General features: G+C 36.6%; 1 non-coding gene across 1 annotated transcript; it reads left to right on the top strand.

The window, feature by feature from the left end:
- The first annotated feature begins 18,401 nt into the window (after nucleotides 1-18,401).
- On the top strand, nucleotides 18,402-18,508 carry LOC141716345 (small nucleolar RNA R71). The gene has a single exon (XR_012573057.1). It is a non-coding gene; the product is annotated as a small nucleolar RNA R71 (small nucleolar RNA).
- The last annotated feature ends 785 nt before the right edge of the window (nucleotides 18,509-19,293 follow it).

Raw genomic sequence — 19,293 nt, 5'->3', positions numbered from 1 at the left:
CTGTTCAATTACCTTAATTTATAATCGTTTCCAATCGCATTTGAGGCTCTTTAATCGTTCTCTTAATCTTCATGTCCATCTACGAATGATATACTGAGACCATGGCGTATTCGATTCCTGACGTTCTCAAAATTATACCAGAATTAAGAATTAACAAGAAAATCTCGACTGGATACGATTGACGCACAATCGTATCATCATACCTTAATTTTCTTAAATCACAGTCGAGTATATTTGTCGAGCAAAGATCTCTTACTATTTAGAAGAAAATACACTAATCATGAGGCATCACCGGCATATTCTAACCAATATTATTATTTATTTTAGTTCTAGGGAGTTCTCATACGAAACTGACTGCAATGCTCTTCCTTGATGTTTAATCACATATAACGCTTATTCTTTCTTTATGCCATACTATGAGAAAGTCTTCTTTGACATCTATGTCTCGTATCATATTCTCAGAGTAGCTTGAATCCCTTGAGTTATCGTAGCCAAATTCCTATCTTTTAGTTTTGACTTACCTGATGTTCGTTCATCTATGAGTGGTATATACTATTCTGGTTCGACATAATTCATCGTATTCTGAATACTCCTGTCAAATCTCACCTCAAATAATATTGATCATTTATAATAAATTTCTGGATCTGATGACGTACCGCCATTTCTTTAAGCAGCAACTAACTCACTTATTGGATGAACTGTTTATTAATATAAGAGAATGGTTAGGTTTGGATAACCTATCGATAATGATGCAATTAACGCTTTTCTCACCTTTAATTCTCAGGTGATTTCACCATGACGTCTCCTGGAGAAATGTATCCATCTAGTCTTTGATGTCCCGCCTTAATTCTTGGGTAGGTATAACATTTATTTACATGTTTTCCCCCATTTCCTCTTCATGTCTGGTCACTAGATATTTTCTTTTAGCCCTCGGTACTTAATCGTACTCCTGGGATGCATTCCCTATCTCAATTTACAAATGTTTCCTAATTTTTCACCTTACTTCTGTTTTTCATATTACCCCTATCTTACCTATATCCTGGCATCTTATAAAGTTTCTTTATCACCCTTTTGATTCACTTCCTTTCCTATTTCCGTTCTTCATTCTCATAGCTCATTCAAAACCAAACTCTTGACATTAATACTCATTTTGATGTCATATCAAATTAGATACCACTACGAACTTTGATGCTCACAACATCACATTCGGAAGTAAACATCAATCATCTATATTAATACCACTTTCAATATTTAACAACAACTTAAGTATCAACATTAATCAGAAACTAAATTAAAACTGTATCTCACATTTTATCCAAAACAAAAATACTTGGTAAATCATTTATTGTATGATTATCAAAACAATTTAGGAACAAGACGTCCTTTAATAAAACTTTATTGCAGATGATAAAATCTCTTTGATTAATAAAATCCATATTGGTGTGATTATTAATCTCTTCTTTATTCCACCTCCCTTCTTCCTTTCCTTCCCTCCTTCTCTTTGTTCTATCTTAAATCTTTAGTTCTGAAAAACATTCTTCTCACTTGTCCATACAAATAACTTTTTATTTCTCTTGTCCATTATAAATGGCATATTCATCCAAGTAAAGCCTCGCACACTTGCAACACTTTCTTACTTCTACTGATGTCCTTACCTTTTCCTAGTTCCTCATTACTTTGATTTCGTATTTGATGGTCACATCAAACTTTGACTTAATCTAATTGGAATCGATTTCCATCCAAATGACCATTAATTGGTAAACTTAACCAATTAACTCACTTAATTGATCAATTACACCAAGTGATGACTAGCTAAATAAAATTAAAGACCAATTATATATAGTCGGATTGGCTATAACAACCTCTTTCAAGAACCGAGATCATAATTATTTGGAGTATCAACAGGAATATCAATAACACACGGAAGTATACTTTCTATTTTTAAGAGTAGGGTATTTTTCGAAAATTTGGGCAGCATCTCCTTTATGTTATTGACAACTAGTCGGACTCAAGCTGACACCAACAATCAATCAAACAACCAACAATCAACCCACAAGTAGACCAATCAACTTCCATCTTCTAAACTCACCATTTCACCCTCACATAAATACTAACCAGTACAACCCATATTTTAGTTCAACTTAAGATCATAGTGAACAATTCTTATTATATCATACTCTTTCTCATATTTTCTGATTATAACCAAATATCACTAATGAGTACAATTACAATTTATTCTAGAATTTTTCTAGTTCGTGTTTCAATTCAAGCTCTCTAATTAGCAATTTATCCATCCTTGAAAACATACATTTATTCTTATTAGTCAACTCGTTCAACTTCTGATAACCAGCACGTGGTCTTAACCAGCACTACTATAATCTTGTGAAAGAATTCATTTGGTTTTTAAAGCATCACTTCTTAAAAATTGTTGCAGTCAAACCACCATACCTTCATCTCCCCTTATGTCTTTCCATACTGAACCTTCTTTGCTGACCCAGTTATAAGTATCAAATTTACCATAACTCACTTACTTGAGTGGGAAAGTGTTAGGGCTAAACACGCGCTTATAATTCACACAAGTATACGCATTCACAAGTAATATAGAATCTTTTCTAGTTCATTCCCACAGAGACTGGCGTTGGTTAACTATGTAATTTATGCACCGATGATATGGTTATTATCAATGCTAAGACGATAACAATTTGGATTGATTATAACTACAAATTATCTAATGATTATAACTAAGAGAGTAAAAAGAGAGTTGAATAATATATGGCACAAACATGGGATTCTAACTTCATTAAATACTTCATTCAATAGCCTTATTGTTCTTAACCTTAACATGCGATGGTGATGACACTAATCAGATAACATGAAACTGCTAAACGCCAACTTTCGTTGCACGAATAACATACTACAAGACATCCACAGAAGAGATAGAAGCTGAATAGACACCGATTATAATGAGACCCTATATGTCTATAGAATTTGACAATATAAAGGTTTAAAGCACAAGCTATCTATCGTGATTACATAGGGCAAGTAAGATGGTTAAAATTACCTACGAATCATGCATAACAATAACACACGAACCTATGCTAGCACGGCAAGTTCTAAATCCTTAAATTCACTATCACTTCATTAAAAATTAACACGCTATCTTACAAGTTCGCGACTCTTATAAGACGAATAAGCACAACCAATACTAGGTTATCATAAAATTGCCACACACTAAGGCATACAAACAATTTAACTAAAGAAATCCATAAATAAATCCGCTAGAACCCCACGATAATGATTAGGCCATGATCGGACTCATCATCAACGTGGGTTCCGATGAAAGCATGGTATAACAAACGTAGTTTTTATACTTAAATAAAAAATATAACACAAGAGTATAGGTTCAATAAAACAAGAAACGAGCATCCAAAATTACAACTCAAAACAAAGATTCACAAGAATAAATTAGACCGTCTTCGCCTTTGTTGATTTATGCTATTGGTCTCTTGCCGTCTTTTCCTTAGCTCTGAATGTCTCTGACTTGATATATTATTAAAAACGACCTAAAATTATACTTATATAGCAGCCCTAATCAGTAGAGAAGTCCAGAAATCAGTCTTCTATTCAAAACAGGAATCTTAAAACCCGACCTGGCGCGGCCGTGCGCTTGATCAGTGCGGGCATGCTAGCTCTCTGGAAAATGGGCGCGGGCGTGCGCTTGATCAGCGCGGGCGCGCTGGGCTTCTACAAAACTTTAACTTCTTTCTTTTTCTTGCAGATTTGAGCTGGTCTTCGCGAGCTTTATTCCTTAGACACCAACCTAACACCAAATTAGCACCAAAACAATGCTAATTCACCTTATTTCATAGGTAATGCCAGAAATGCAAAAACACTAGAAAACACATTAAAACACTTAACAATTTGAGTACAAATGCATCAATTCAAAGCTTATTAGAGCCTAATAGAGTGTCATAAATGCCACTCAACATACCCCCAAACTTGAATCGATGCTTGTCCTCAAGCATAAACAGACTAAAAAACAAGAAATAAAAATGCATGAATCCAACTAAATAAATACAACGATCCCAATAGAATAACTCAACCACTTAACAAGCAACATGTCAACAAATGCAGTTACTCACATAAAGATCAATCAAATCATACAAAGCAACTTACAAACTAGAGACGTGCATGTGTGCAAATGCTTACAGCTATACTATTGCAACTAGATCATGACTCACCACTCGTCAAGGCAATTGTAAGGTTATAAATTTAATAAAAAGCTAGACTCAAAATAACTTATAACACTTCAATTCTTATATTGGAGTTTTATACGGATTCATGCTTTATTCAGAACAAAACAACACATATATACTTATTTGATCGTGCAATGAGCGAGGTCCACAAAAGACTTATACAATAGTACCCATGTAGCGAGCGTTAGGTTAGCGAATCCCAGACTATAAAAGCCTTAGGTCACTAGGCACAAAGTCCCCTAAGAACTTAGTAACTCGAGTACTAAAGAGCCCACTCGTGATCAATTATACATAACACTTATTTTATTTTTATTTTTTCTTTCTTTTTTTCTTCTTCTTTTTTCAATTTCTGAACGAGTGCATTTCGCTCCATCTCGTTCAACCCTAGACTACTCATATAAATATGAGCCGGCTACTAGCAATTTGACACCTAGCCATAACAACTAGCAATGAAATCCAATATATCTCCAATTTCTAAAATCCATGTTATTTTATTATTATTAGAATATCCTAAATTTTAAATATAAACAAGCGATTAAACCTCAACAAACCAGGATCATGATCTAGCACTTTAGTACCCTATAAGACTTAGTGAAATACAAGTGTCTCTAGCATGCAAATCAACTTAATACGACTTAACATCTCTAAATACGATATCACTACACTAGCTTCAACATCACAAGTTAACTAGAAAAATTATCTAATAGATCATGTTATAATGCAAATGCATGAACTATAGGAACAAACTAACATAAAAACTACAAAAAAAAACTACATGGCAAATATGCAACTATATGAACTAAACTATCATGAATATGCAACTATATCCGACTCACACAAAACATATTCCTTCAAATACTACTCCCAAACTTAAAATATTCACTGTCCTCGGTGAAGGTAATAGTAAGGAATTCAGGCATACCTAATCAGAATGAGGCTCCTCACCCTCAACGGGTGGAGTGTCAAACCATAAGGTAATAGCTTCGTTTTGATATATGGCACGCTTGAATTGGAGTTCGATAACGCCTTCGTTCGTGCTTTTGATTCTCAAGAACGTAACGTTTTAAGGTTTTTCCTCCGTAAATTTGATATTTTTACTGATCGATTATGATTATACGAATAAAATGAAATAATAAAAGGGCTATATATATTTATGGAATATTGGTTCGTTTTGAATCATTTTGGATTGATAAATTAGTTACTTAGCTTCTAAGTAACTGCAAAAATGATCCGATTTTGATACTCGTATTAGATAATTATCTAAACCGGACTTCTAGTAAAACACTTTATACGAAAATAATGTAATAATATCCCGTCTTTCGAAAATACGAGTTTTGTTACTTTATCGAAATAATTATCGTATCGAAAATTGTGCGCCCGGACGCGCACGTGTCAAACCATAATCCATATCGAAAAAGTCAAAACACGATAAAATGTCCGGAATTACCAGATTAGGTTAGGAAGGAGTTTTCGGAAGAGTTTAGGGTTGTAAAAATGTAAAAACGGTTGAAGTTGGACGATTCCCGGCTTTGTAAAATAGTTTTGAAATTATTCAGAAAATAATTAATAAATTCATAAATCATTATAAAATCACATAACGATCCAAAAATTATCAGAAAAATATCACAATCATCTATATTTTATTCTCGATATAATAAAATTAACATACTTATTGTTAGATATATTTGATAATGTCATGTCTAATATATTTTGTGTTTAGTTTTCAGATCTTACTTAAACAGGACAAATCAGTACTTAACTGGAAATCAGCACTTATACTGAAGTCAGAACTTTAGTTGTCAGAACTTAAGTTATCAGGAGATATTTATCAGGAGATAATATCAGGACTGAGGGATACTTTAAGATAAGGAAGGCGGATGATTGAAAGGAAAGAAAATCAAGACAAACGTAAGAAGAGATATGCATGAAGAAAGAATTTTATGAGGAATAGAATACTTGGAAGAAAAGATATCTGATTGATATATTTTAGGAAGCAGAATTATATTTCATATCAATTAGAACTTATCTTGTAACTGTGTAGTATATAAACATAAACATAGGGTTTACACTATATGTGTTATCATAATCGAGAATAATATTCATTGTAACCCTAGCAGCTCTCGTGATAATTTGTTCATCACTGAGAGAGGATAGTTCCATATTGTAACAGAGTTTAATAAAGTTTGTTTTCTGTTACTTGTGTTCTTTAATTCAATTTGATTGTGCTAAACACTGTATTCAACCCCCTTCTACAGTGTGTGTGACCTAACACTTATACTTTACCACATATCAACATCCACATAACAACACCGATTGTCAAATAATTCATAAAAATCACATAATAATCATTTATCGATAAAAATAATTACACACTATATCCCGGATATTACATCCTTCCCCCTTTAAAAGGATTATGTCCTCATAATCACCCTAAGGATCAGATAATGATATATTCAAGTATCTCACATCCATTTTCTCAGGTTGATCCCTCAACCTTACAACTTTTCATAAACGTTTACTCGCAGCATCACTCACTACTTAAGAGCCTCTTGTTGACATCAAGTTATATTAGTTGCTCATATAACTCAATTCAAGCCTCCATTTTATATATAATGGAGCTAAATTAGTCTGAGTATACACATATATACACTTATGAACCTGCTATACGTGTGGCGGTGAAGCCAACTCACTTATACTTATTTTGCCTATATTACTGTTTCAAAAGGATCAGCATAATGCCTATTAATTCTTTTTTCTTTCTAATTCTAATAATTTGTGCTCATGAACGTTTGAAATAGTTACTGGTTATTAAACCTCATTCCCACATGTTTCTCTGTTCAATTACCTTAATTTATAATCGTTTCCAATCGCATTTGAGGCTCTTTAATCGTTCTCTTAATCTTCATGTCCATCTACGAATGATATACTGAGACCATGGCGTATTCGATTCCTGACGTTCTCAAAATTATACCAGAATTAAGAATTAACAAGAAAATCTCGACTGGATACGATTGACGCACAATCGTATCATCATACCTTAATTTTCTTAAATCACAGTCGAGTATATTTGTCGAGCAAAGATCTCTTACTATTTAGAAGAAAATACACTAATCATGAGGCATCACCGGCATATTCTAACCAATATTATTATTTATTTTAGTTCTAGGGAGTTCTCATACGAAACTGACTGCAATGCTCTTCCTTGATGTTTAATCACATATAACGCTTATTCTTTCTTTATGCCATACTATGAGAAAGTCTTCTTTGACATCTATGTCTCGTATCATATTCTCAGAGTAGCTTGAATCCCTTGAGTTATCGTAGCCAAATTCCTATCTTTTAGTTTTGACTTACCTGATGTTCGTTCATCTATGAGTGGTATATACTATTCTGGTTCGACATAATTCATCGTATTCTGAATACTCCTGTCAAATCTCACCTCAAATAATATTGATCATTTATAATAAATTTCTGGATCTGATGACGTACCGCCATTTCTTTAAGCAGCAACTAACTCACTTATTGGATGAACTGTTTATTAATATAAGAGAATGGTTAGGTTTGGATAACCTATCGATAATGATGCAATTAACGCTTTTCTCACCTTTAATTCTCAGGTGATTTCACCATGACGTCTCCTGGAGAAATGTATCCATCTAGTCTTTGATGTCCCGCCTTAATTCTTGGGTAGGTATAACATTTATTTACATGTTTTCCCCCATTTCCTCTTCATGTCTGGTCACTAGATATTTTCTTTTAGCCCTCGGTACTTAATCGTACTCCTGGGATGCATTCCCTATCTCAATTTACAAATGTTTCCTAATTTTTCACCTTACTTCTGTTTTTCATATTACCCCTATCTTACCTATATCCTGGCATCTTATAAAGTTTCTTTATCACCCTTTTGATTCACTTCCTTTCCTATTTCCGTTCTTCATTCTCATAGCTCATTCAAAACCAAACTCTTGACATTAATACTCATTTTGATGTCATATCAAATTAGATACCACTACGAACTTTGATGCTCACAACATCACATTCGGAAGTAAACATCAATCATCTATATTAATACCACTTTCAATATTTAACAACAACTTAAGTATCAACATTAATCAGAAACTAAATTAAAACTGTATCTCACATTTTATCCAAAACAAAAATACTTGGTAAATCATTTATTGTATGATTATCAAAACAATTTAGGAACAAGACGTCCTTTAATAAAACTTTATTGCAGATGATAAAATCTCTTTGATTAATAAAATCCATATTGGTGTGATTATTAATCTCTTCTTTATTCCACCTCCCTTCTTCCTTTCCTTCCCTCCTTCTCTTTGTTCTATCTTAAATCTTTAGTTCTGAAAAACATTCTTCTCACTTGTCCATACAAATAACTTTTTATTTCTCTTGTCCATTATAAATGGCATATTCATCCAAGTAAAGCCTCGCACACTTGCAACACTTTCTTACTTCTACTGATGTCCTTACCTTTTCCTAGTTCCTCATTACTTTGATTTCGTATTTGATGGTCACATCAAACTTTGACTTAATCTAATTGGAATCGATTTCCATCCAAATGACCATTAATTGGTAAACTTAACCAATTAACTCACTTAATTGATCAATTACACCAAGTGATGACTAGCTAAATAAAATTAAAGACCAATTATATATAGTCGGATTGGCTATAACAACCTCTTTCAAGAACCGAGATCATAATTATTTGGAGTATCAACAGGAATATCAATAACACACGGAAGTATACTTTCTATTTTTAAGAGTAGGGTATTTTTCGAAAATTTGGGCAGCATCTCCTTTATGTTATTGACAACTAGTCGGACTCAAGCTGACACCAACAATCAATCAAACAACCAACAATCAACCCACAAGTAGACCAATCAACTTCCATCTTCTAAACTCACCATTTCACCATCACATAAATACTAACCAGTACAACCCATATTTTAGTTCAACTTAAGATCATAGTGAACAATTCTTATTATATCATACTCTTTCTCATATTTTCTGATTATAACCAAATATCACTAATGAGTACAATTACAATTTATTCTAGAATTTTTCTAGTTCGTGTTTCAATTCAAGCTCTCTAATTAGCAATTTATCCATCCTTGAAAACATACATTTATTCTTATTAGTCAACTCGTTCAACTTCTGATAACCAGCACGTGGTCTTAACCAGCACTACTATAATCTTGTGAAAGAATTCATTTGGTTTTTAAAGCATCACTTCTTAAAAATTGTTGCAGTCAAACCACCATACCTTCATCTCCCCTTATGTCTTTCCATACTGAACCTTCTTTGCTGACCCAGTTATAAGTATCAAATTTACCATAACTCACTTACTTGAGTGGGAAAGTGTTAGGGCTAAACACGCGCTTATAATTCACACAAGTATACGCATTCACAAGTAATATAGAATCTTTTCTAGTTCATTCCCACAGAGACTGGCGTTGGTTAACTATGTAATTTATGCACCGATGATATGGTTATTATCAATGCTAAGACGATAACAATTTGGATTGATTATAACTACAAATTATCTAATGATTATAACTAAGAGAGTAAAAAGAGAGTTGAATAATATATGGCACAAACATGGGATTCTAACTTCATTAAATACTTCATTCAATAGCCTTATTGTTCTTAACCTTAACATGCGATGGTGATGACACTAATCAGATAACATGAAACTGCTAAACGCCAACTTTCGTTGCACGAATAACATACTACAAGACATCCACAGAAGAGATAGAAGCTGAATAGACACCGATTATAATGAGACCCTATATGTCTATAGAATTTGACAATATAAAGGTTTAAAGCACAAGCTATCTATCGTGATTACATAGGGCAAGTAAGATGGTTAAAATTACCTACGAATCATGCATAACAATAACACACGAACCTATGCTAGCACGACAAGTTCTAAATCCTTAAATTCACTATCACTTCATTAAAAATTAACACGCTATCTTACAAGTTCGCGACTCTTATAAGACGAATAAGCACAACCAATACTAGGTTATCATAAAATTGCCACACACTAAGGCATACAAACAATTTAACTAAAGAAATCCATAAATAAATCCGCTAGAACCCCACGATAATGATTAGGCCATGATCGGACTCATCATCAACGTGGGTTCCGATGAAAGCATGGTATAACAAACGTAGTTTTTATACTTAAATAAAAAATATAACACAAGAGTATAGGTTCAATAAAACAAGAAACGAGCATCCAAAATTACAACTCAAAACAAAGATTCACAAGAATAAATTAGACCGTCTTCGCCTTTGTTGATTTATGCTATTGGTCTCTTGCCGTCTTTTCCTTAGCTCTGAATGTCTCTGACTTGATATATTATTAAAAACGACCTAAAATTATACTTATATAGCAGCCCTAATCAGTAGAGAAGTCCAGAAATCAGTCTTCTATTCAAAACAGGAATCTTAAAACCCGACCTGGCGCGGCCGTGCGCTTGATCAGCGCGGGCATGCTAGCTCTCTGGAAAATGGGCGCGGGCGTGCGCTTGATCAGCGCGGGCGCGCTGGGCTTCTACAAAACTTTAACTTCTTCCTTTTTCTTGCAGATTTGAGCTGGTCTTCGCGAGCTTTATTCCTTAGACACCAACCTAACACCAAATTAGCACCAAAACAATGCTAATTCACCTTATTTCATAGGTAATGCCAGAAATGCAAAAACACTAGAAAACACATTAAAACACTTAACAATTTGAGTACAAATGCATCAATTCAAAGCTTATTAGAGCCTAATAGAGTGTCATAAATGCCACTCAACATACCCCCAAACTTGAATCGATGCTTGTCCTCAAGCATAAACAGACTAAAAAACAAGAAATAAAAATGCATGAATCCAACTAAATAAATACAACGATCCCAATAGAATAACTCAACCACTTAACAAGCAACATGTCAACAAATGCAGTTACTCACATAAAGATCAATCAAATCATACAAAGCAACTTACAAACTAGAGACGTGCATGTGTGCAAATGCTTACAGCTATACTATTGCAACTAGATCATGACTCACCACTCGTCAAGGCAATTGTAAGGTTATAAATTTAATAAAAAGCTAGACTCAAAATAACTTATAACACTTCAATTCTTATATTGGAGTTTTATACGGATTCATGCTTTATTCAGAACAAAACAACACATATATACTTATTTGATCGTGCAATGAGCGAGGTCCACAAAAGACTTATACAATAGTACCCATGTAGCGAGCGTTAGGTTAGCGAATCCCAGACTATAAAAGCCTTAGGTCACTAGGCACAAAGTCCCCTAAGAACTTAGTAACTCGAGTACTAAAGAGCCCACTCGTGATCAATTATACATAACACTTATTTTATTTTTATTTTTTCTTTCTTTTTTTCTTCTTCTTTTTTCAATTTCTGAACGAGTGCATTTCGCTCCATCTCGTTCAACCCTAGACTACTCATATAAATATGAGCCGGCTACTAGCAATTTGACACCTAGCCATAACAACTAGCAATGAAATCCAATATATCTCCAATTTCTAAAATCCATGTTATTTTATTATTATTAGAATATCCTAAATTTTAAATATAAACAAGCGATTAAACCTCAACAAACCAGGATCATGATCTAGCACTTTAGTACCCTATAAGACTTAGTGAAATACAAGTGTCTCTAGCATGCAAATCAACTTAATACGACTTAACATCTCTAAATACGATATCACTACACTAGCTTCAACATCACAAGTTAACTAGAAAAATTATCTAATAGATCATGTTATAATGCAAATGCATGAACTATAGGAACAAACTAACATAAAAACTACAAAAAAAAACTACATGGCAAATATGCAACTATATGAACTAAACTATCATGAATATGCAACTATATCCGACTCACACAAAACATATTCCTTCAAATACTACTCCCAAACTTAAAATATTCACTGTCCTCGGTGAAGGTAATAGTAAGGAATTCAGGCATACCTAATCAGAATGAGGCTCCTCACCCTCAACGGGTGGAGTGTCAGGTGTGTCCGGAGGTGGATACACAGAATTCTCACCAAAAACTGGCCACTGGATATCAACACCGGTGGCTCTAAAAGTTGTCCCCAATGCTGCGTGAGATCTCGTGTGAACTTGTTGTGGATGTCATGCATCACATCCATCCTCCTCTCCAGATGCATGTACTGCGTCGTACTCAAACCAGCTCCAGCTTCTACTCCTTCTTCCTCCTCATGTGCCTGCTGTGATGAACCAGCTTCTGCACCCAACTCGGCTCTTCAAGCTGCCTTGCTCACCTGGTAGATGATCATATAAATAACTAAGCCCCTTAGGATCGGGTTTTCCACCATACCACTCAACCATGCTCAATAGCGTAGAACTGTCGATAGGAGCACTGGGAAGCTGCAACTGCTCATGTGCGGGCCAATGAACACTAACTGCCACGCACAACTTCGTCAATATGGACGCATAGGGTATAGAACCCGTGGTACTCCCTCTCAAGAACTTCAAAATCCCCTGAGATATCACCATCCCCATATCAATGTAATCACCCTAAAATATACCCCAAAGCAGACGAGCACACTCCACAGTGATCTCATGCACATGCGATGATGACATGTTGTTAGCACAAATAAACGAGTTCTAAGCCCGTGCAAACCTGTTCGTGCATAACGCCGGGAACGTGGAGTAGTCAATTGTACCCCTCTTGAATTTCCACTGAGTCTCGGGCACACAAAGAGTAGCAACAATCAGATCCAGATTAAAGTCTTCCGGAGTCTTGTCGTTCCAAGTGTCCTGACCGGGATTCCTCGCGGGTTGCTTAATCACCCTCCGAATAACATCGACACTATACTCCACAGTCCTCCCCCTCACCACCGTGAAGCCATTCTTCTCAGCCTTTGCTTTGCATAGAACTCACGAACCACACTCATGGGCACAGCAACGGGTGCCTCACAAAAAGGAACCCATCCCATCTAAAGGATCATCTCCAACAGCTTACCATCCTTCCCTGATGGCAGAAAACCTCGCTCCTTAATGATTGGCTTCGAAAGAAGCCTAGTATTCTCCGCTTTGGCCTCGGGAGTAGAGAATCTTGGCCTTACACCACCCACCCTTGAAAAATCGGTGGTGCTGCTGCCGACTTGTGTTCTTTGCCTCTTGGGTGCCATTGGAAGTGAGTAGAGAGAATAAGAGTTGTGTTTGAGAGAGAATTTGTGTTTGTGAATTTGTGAATTGGTGAAGAAGTTTGTATATGAGGTGTATGTATATATAGGTGGTTAAAAGAGAATTCTATATAGAATAGAAGTGGGAATTGATAATGGAAATAATGGGAGTAACGGGTTTGATTTGGAGAGGGAAAATTGGGATGTGGGGGAGTAAAATTCGGTTGGGAATTGATTTTGTAGCTAAAATCCCGAATTTCCCCTTAAAACTGCCTTAATTTTTTTTTCTGATTCGGGACCACGGCGCGGCTACGCGCTAGGACAGCACGGTCGTGTGCTTCTTCTGCCAAATCGGCACGTCCGCGCGCTGTAACAGCGCGGGCGTGTCGTGTTTCTGTGAAATCAGCGCAGCCGCACGCTAGGACAGCGTGGGCACGTCAAGCTTCTGAATTTAGCCCTGAAATTTTTTCGTTTTCTGACTCTTTTGTCATTTTCTCTTTTCTTCTTGCTTCCTCTACTTACTAATATACAACAAACTTGGGTTGCCTCCCAAGAAGCGCTTGCTTTACGTCGTTAGCTTGACGTAGAACTTAAGATCAAATGAAAAATAAAACAGCACTAACCACCTCGCGGTTTGCCGTGTCACCATAGTAATGCTTCAATTTCTGACCATTAACCTTGAATGCTTGGCCCGGATCACTCTCAAAAATCTCCACCGCTCCATGTGGAAACACAGTTTTGACAATAAATAGCCCTAACCATCTTGAATTTAACTTTCCAGGAAAAAGACGGAGATGAGAGTTGAACAAAAGAACTTGTTGCCCTGGCACAAATGATTTGAGCACTAGACCCCGATCGTGCCACCTCTTGACTTTCTCCTTGTACATTTTGTTGTTCTCATAAGCTTGAAGTCGAAACTCATCTAGCTCATTCAATTGAAGCATCCTCTTCTTTCCAGCTACATCTAAATCCATATTCAATTTCTTCAAAGCCTAATATGCTTTATGCTCTAGCTCCACCGGTAAATGACACCCTTTACCATAAACCAACTGATACGGTGACATCCCTAGCGGAGTCTTGTATGCTGTTCTATAAGCCCAAACAGCTTCATCAAGCTTCAAAGACCAATCTTTTCTCGATGGACACACAACTTTCTCTAAAATGTGCTTGATCTCTCTGTTAGATACCTCGGCTTGACCATTTATCTGAGGATGGTAAGCCGTAGAAATGCGATGATTCACATTATACCTTTGCATCATAGTAGTGAACTTGCGGTTGCCGTGGTTATTTCTATTTATAATGCGACCCCTCATCACTGATTATGACTCTCGGAGTTCCAAACCTTGTGAATATCTGCTTGTGAATAAAATTAAGCACTACCTTAGCATCGTTCATTGGAAACGCCTTAACTTCAACCAATTTTGACGTATAATCAACCGCCAACAAGATATACTGATTGTTACAAGATGAGACAAATGGCCCCATGAAGTCAATTCCCCAAACATCGAAGACTTCGACCTCGAGAAGCATATTAAGAGGCATCTCATCCCTTTTGGACATATTCCCCACTCGTTGACATCGATCACATTTCAAAACAAACTGATGCGCATCTTTAAACAACATTGGCCAAAAGAAACCTGCTTGAAGAATACGAGATGTTGTCTTTTCTCCATCATAATATCCTCCATAAGCTGTTGAGTGGCAATCTCGCAAGATCCCCCTATTTTGCTATAAGGAATACATCTCCTAATGATTTGGTCAGCTCCTTGGCGAAAAAGAAACGTCTCATCCCACATATATCACTTCACTTCATGTAGAAACTTCTTCCTTTGAGCAGGAGTCAACTCTGGAGGCATGATATTACTTATAAGGTAGTTTACAATATTGGCAAACCACGGTTCTTCTGCTTGCACTCCAAATAACTGCTCATCGGGAACAGACTCATTGATCAAAGACTTATCTTGTGAAGTAGCAAGTGGATCCTCTAAACGCGAGAGATGATCGACGACTTGATTTTCAGTCCTTTGTATGTGCTTGATCTCTAACTCAAACTCCTGAAGTAAAAAAACCCATCAAATTAACCTCCGTTTTGAGTCCTTCTTTGAGATGAGATATCGAATTCCTTGATGAAATGACTATAGAAACCCGCATGCCCAAGAAAACTGTGAATTCCCTTAACAGATATGGGTGGAGGAAGATTTTCGATCACCCCCACCCTTGGCCTTGTCCACCTCAAGACCCTTGCTAGAACCTTGTGACCAAGAATGATGCCTTGGCGCACCATAAAATGACATTTCTCCCAATTAAGAACCAAGTTGGTCTCAACGCACCTTTTCAATACTAACCCAAGATTGTGCAAGCATTCATCATAAGAAGTTCCAAAGACCGAGAAATCGTCCATGAACACTTCTACATTATTTCCAATCATTTCAGAGAAGATAGCCATCATACATCTCTGAAAGGTGGCTGGTGCTCCACATAGCCCAAAAGAAACTCTTCGAAATGCAAAAGTGCCGAAGGGATATATGAATGTAGTCTTCTCTTGATCCTCTGGAACAATACAAATCTGATTATATCCCGAATAGCCATCCATAAGACATTAATAATCATGCCCATCCAATCTATCGAGCATCTGATCAATGAAAGGAAGAGGGAAGTGATCCTTCCTTGTAGACTTGTTCAGCTTCCTGTAATCCATGAAAACTCTCCACCCTGTGATTGTTCTTGTCGGAATAAGCTCATTCTTCTCATTTGCTACCACAGTGATACCACCTTTCTTTGGCACACACTGAACTAGGCTCACCCATGAACTGTCAGAACTAGGCCACTTGAGAATTTCCTTCTTCACAACCTCTTTCATGATCGGATTTAGCCTTCTCTGTTGCTCGACAGTAGGCTTGCTTTCTTCCTCTAGCAGAATTTTATGCATACAATAAGAAGGGTTGATTCCCTTGATATCTGCGATAGTCCAACCAATTGCCGATTTGAACTCTCTAAGAATTCTCAAAAGTTTCTCCTCATCAGTACCTTAAAGGTCAGATGCAATAGTAACAGGTAAAGTAGATGCATCACCTAAAAATGCATACCTCAAATGTTCAGGTAAAGGTTTGAGCTCAAGAGTAGGAGCTTCCTCAATAGATGGCTTGAGGCGTTTCGGAGAACTTTTCAACTCCTCCAATCCAAGAGATTCAAACGGCATATCTATCTTTCGCTTCCAGGGAGAAGCATTCAAAAATTGCAAGTGCTCATCACCCTCGTCATCTTCGCTATCAGAATTCCCCAATAAGGCCTTTTCTAAGGCATCTGACCTTAGCAAACAATCGAGTTCAGAATTAACCACAGGATCAACCATTTCCACCTTAAAACACTCCTCATTTTCTGTAGGGAATTTTATGACATTGAATATATTAAAAGTCACATCCTGATCCATCACTCGCATGGTAAGCTCACCTTTCTACACATCTATCAAGGTTCGGCCAGTAGCCAAGAAAGGTATTCCCAAGATTATGGGAATCTTCTTATCCTCCTCGAAATCAAGAATTACAAAATTAGCAGGGAAAATGAGTTTATCCGCCTTGACCAAGACATCCTCCATAATACCTCACGGATATGTAATAGAACGATCGGCCAACTGCAAAGTCATTTATGTAGGCTTTGGATCAGGTAAGTCCAACTTTTTGAAGATTGATAATGTCATCATATTGATGCTAGCTCCCATGTCACATAAGCATTTATCAAATGACACATTTCTAATGGTGCATGGAATAGTGAAGCTTCCAGGATCTTTAAGCTTCAGAGGTAATTTCTGTTGCAGCACAACACTGCATTCCTCCGTGAGAGCAATGGTCTCTAAATCATCAAGCTTCACCTTCCTAGAGAGAATACCTTTCATGAATTTCACGTAACTAGGCATCTGCTCAAGAGCTTTAGCAAAAGGTATGTTGATGTGAAGTTTCTTGAACACCTCCAGAAACTTCGTAAACTGCTTATCCAATTTCTTCTTCTCCAGCCTCTTAGGAAAAGGAGGTGGTGGATAGATATGTTTCTCCCCTATATTACCCTCAGGAGGAGTGTGCTCAACAATAGTTTTCCTTGGTTCCACTTCGGCTTCCTTCTACACTTCTTCTTCATCAGCCTCCACTTCAGAAATTGGAGTTTTAGCTACTTCAGGATTCGCAACCTTACCAGACCTCAATGTGATTGCTTTAACATGCTCCTGAACTTCCTTCTTACCTGACACTTCAGTGTCGCTTGGAAGCATGCCAGGTTGACGATTTAGTAATGCATTCGTAATTTGCCCAATCTGATTTTCGAAGATCTTGATAGAAATAGCTTGGCTCTTGCACATGAGTCTCAACTCCTCTAATTCAGATTTTTCATTAGCTTGAGGTAACTACTGAAGTTGAAGTTGTTGCTTCGGGGCATATTGCGGTTGCTGAAAACCAGGAGGGTTATACTGCCTTGCTGTATATGGCTGATAAGATTGTTGCAACATATTTTGATTGTTTCTCCAGCTGAAGTTAGGATGATTGCGGTTGTTCGGATGATAAGTGGCCGGAGCTTGTTGTTGTGATCTCTGAAAGTTGCTCAGAAATTGAGTTGATTCGCTAGAAATAGCACACTGCTCAGTTTCATGTGCTCTCGCATGAAGTTCACACACACTAGTAATCATATTTAACTCCATAATTAGCCAAACAGTCCACTTTCAACGTTAAAGCTTGAAGTTGAGTAGCTATAGAAGTAGCTTGATCCACTTCCAGAATTCCTGCTACCTTTCCTTGTAACATTCTTTGCGTAGGATTCTGGTATTCATTGGTTGCCATTAACTCAATCAACTCATAAGCTTTATTGTAGCTTTTAGCCCATAAGGCTCCACCAGATGCTGCATCAAGCATAGGTCTAGAGTGTGCACCTAAAATATTGTAGAAACAGTTTATAATCATCCAATCAGGCATGCCGTGATGTGGGCACTTCCTTAGCATCTCCTTATATCCATCCCAAGCCTTACACAGAGATTCACCAGTTTGCTGAGCAAACTAAGTGAGAGCATTACTGATTGCAGCAGTCTTCGCTATAGGAAATAATTTAGTGAGAAACTTTTGAGCAAGATCCTCCCATTTGGTGATAGACCCTGGTGGTAGAGAATGTAACCAACACTTCGCTTTTCCCTTAAAGAGAATGGGAATAGTTGCAGCTTGATAGCATCTTCAGACACATCGTTGAACTTGAAAGTGACACAGATCTTGATGAAATCCCTGATGTGCATGTTTGGGTCTTCAGTAGGATTACCCCCAAAATGAACTAAGTTCTGTTTCATCTGAATCGTGCTCGACTTGATCTCAAAAGTGTTAGCCTTGATGGATGGCCTGATGATGCTTGACTGAATATCATTGATCTTAGGCTTAAAAAAGTCCATCAAAGCCTTAAAATTATCTGCTTGAGTTGGTTGTCATCCTTCTCAACTATCACACGGAATTTAATTAGGAAAACAATTAGATAAGAGCCCATTCATTTCCATATATATTCTACCCCTTATTGGGTCCATTTTGCCTTCATTGATCGGCAAAAATTCCAGTTACCGTTGTATATTATCTTATTCATAGCTTCTCTTCAAATCTTCCATACTGGTAACACTCACATCATCATTTCTTAAGATTACTAAATATAATAGGTCTATCAAACCTATTTTATAAAATAAGACCGGCTAATATCACATCGAATTACTACTATACGCATCATGTTTGGTCATAACACCATCATCTAATTCCAAGAAAAACTCTTGATCCTCAATCTTCTCAAACTCCTTTATAATCCATCTAGCCCACTCCACAAGTTGGTCATGGAT

The sequence above is a fragment of the Apium graveolens genome, chromosome 3 (genome assembly GCF_009905375.1).
Source record: "Apium graveolens cultivar Ventura chromosome 3, ASM990537v1, whole genome shotgun sequence".
NCBI lineage: Eukaryota > Viridiplantae > Streptophyta > Magnoliopsida > Apiales > Apiaceae > Apium > Apium graveolens.
The sequence above is the reverse complement of the archived record's forward strand: the minus strand, read 5'-3'. Positions and strand labels throughout refer to the sequence as shown.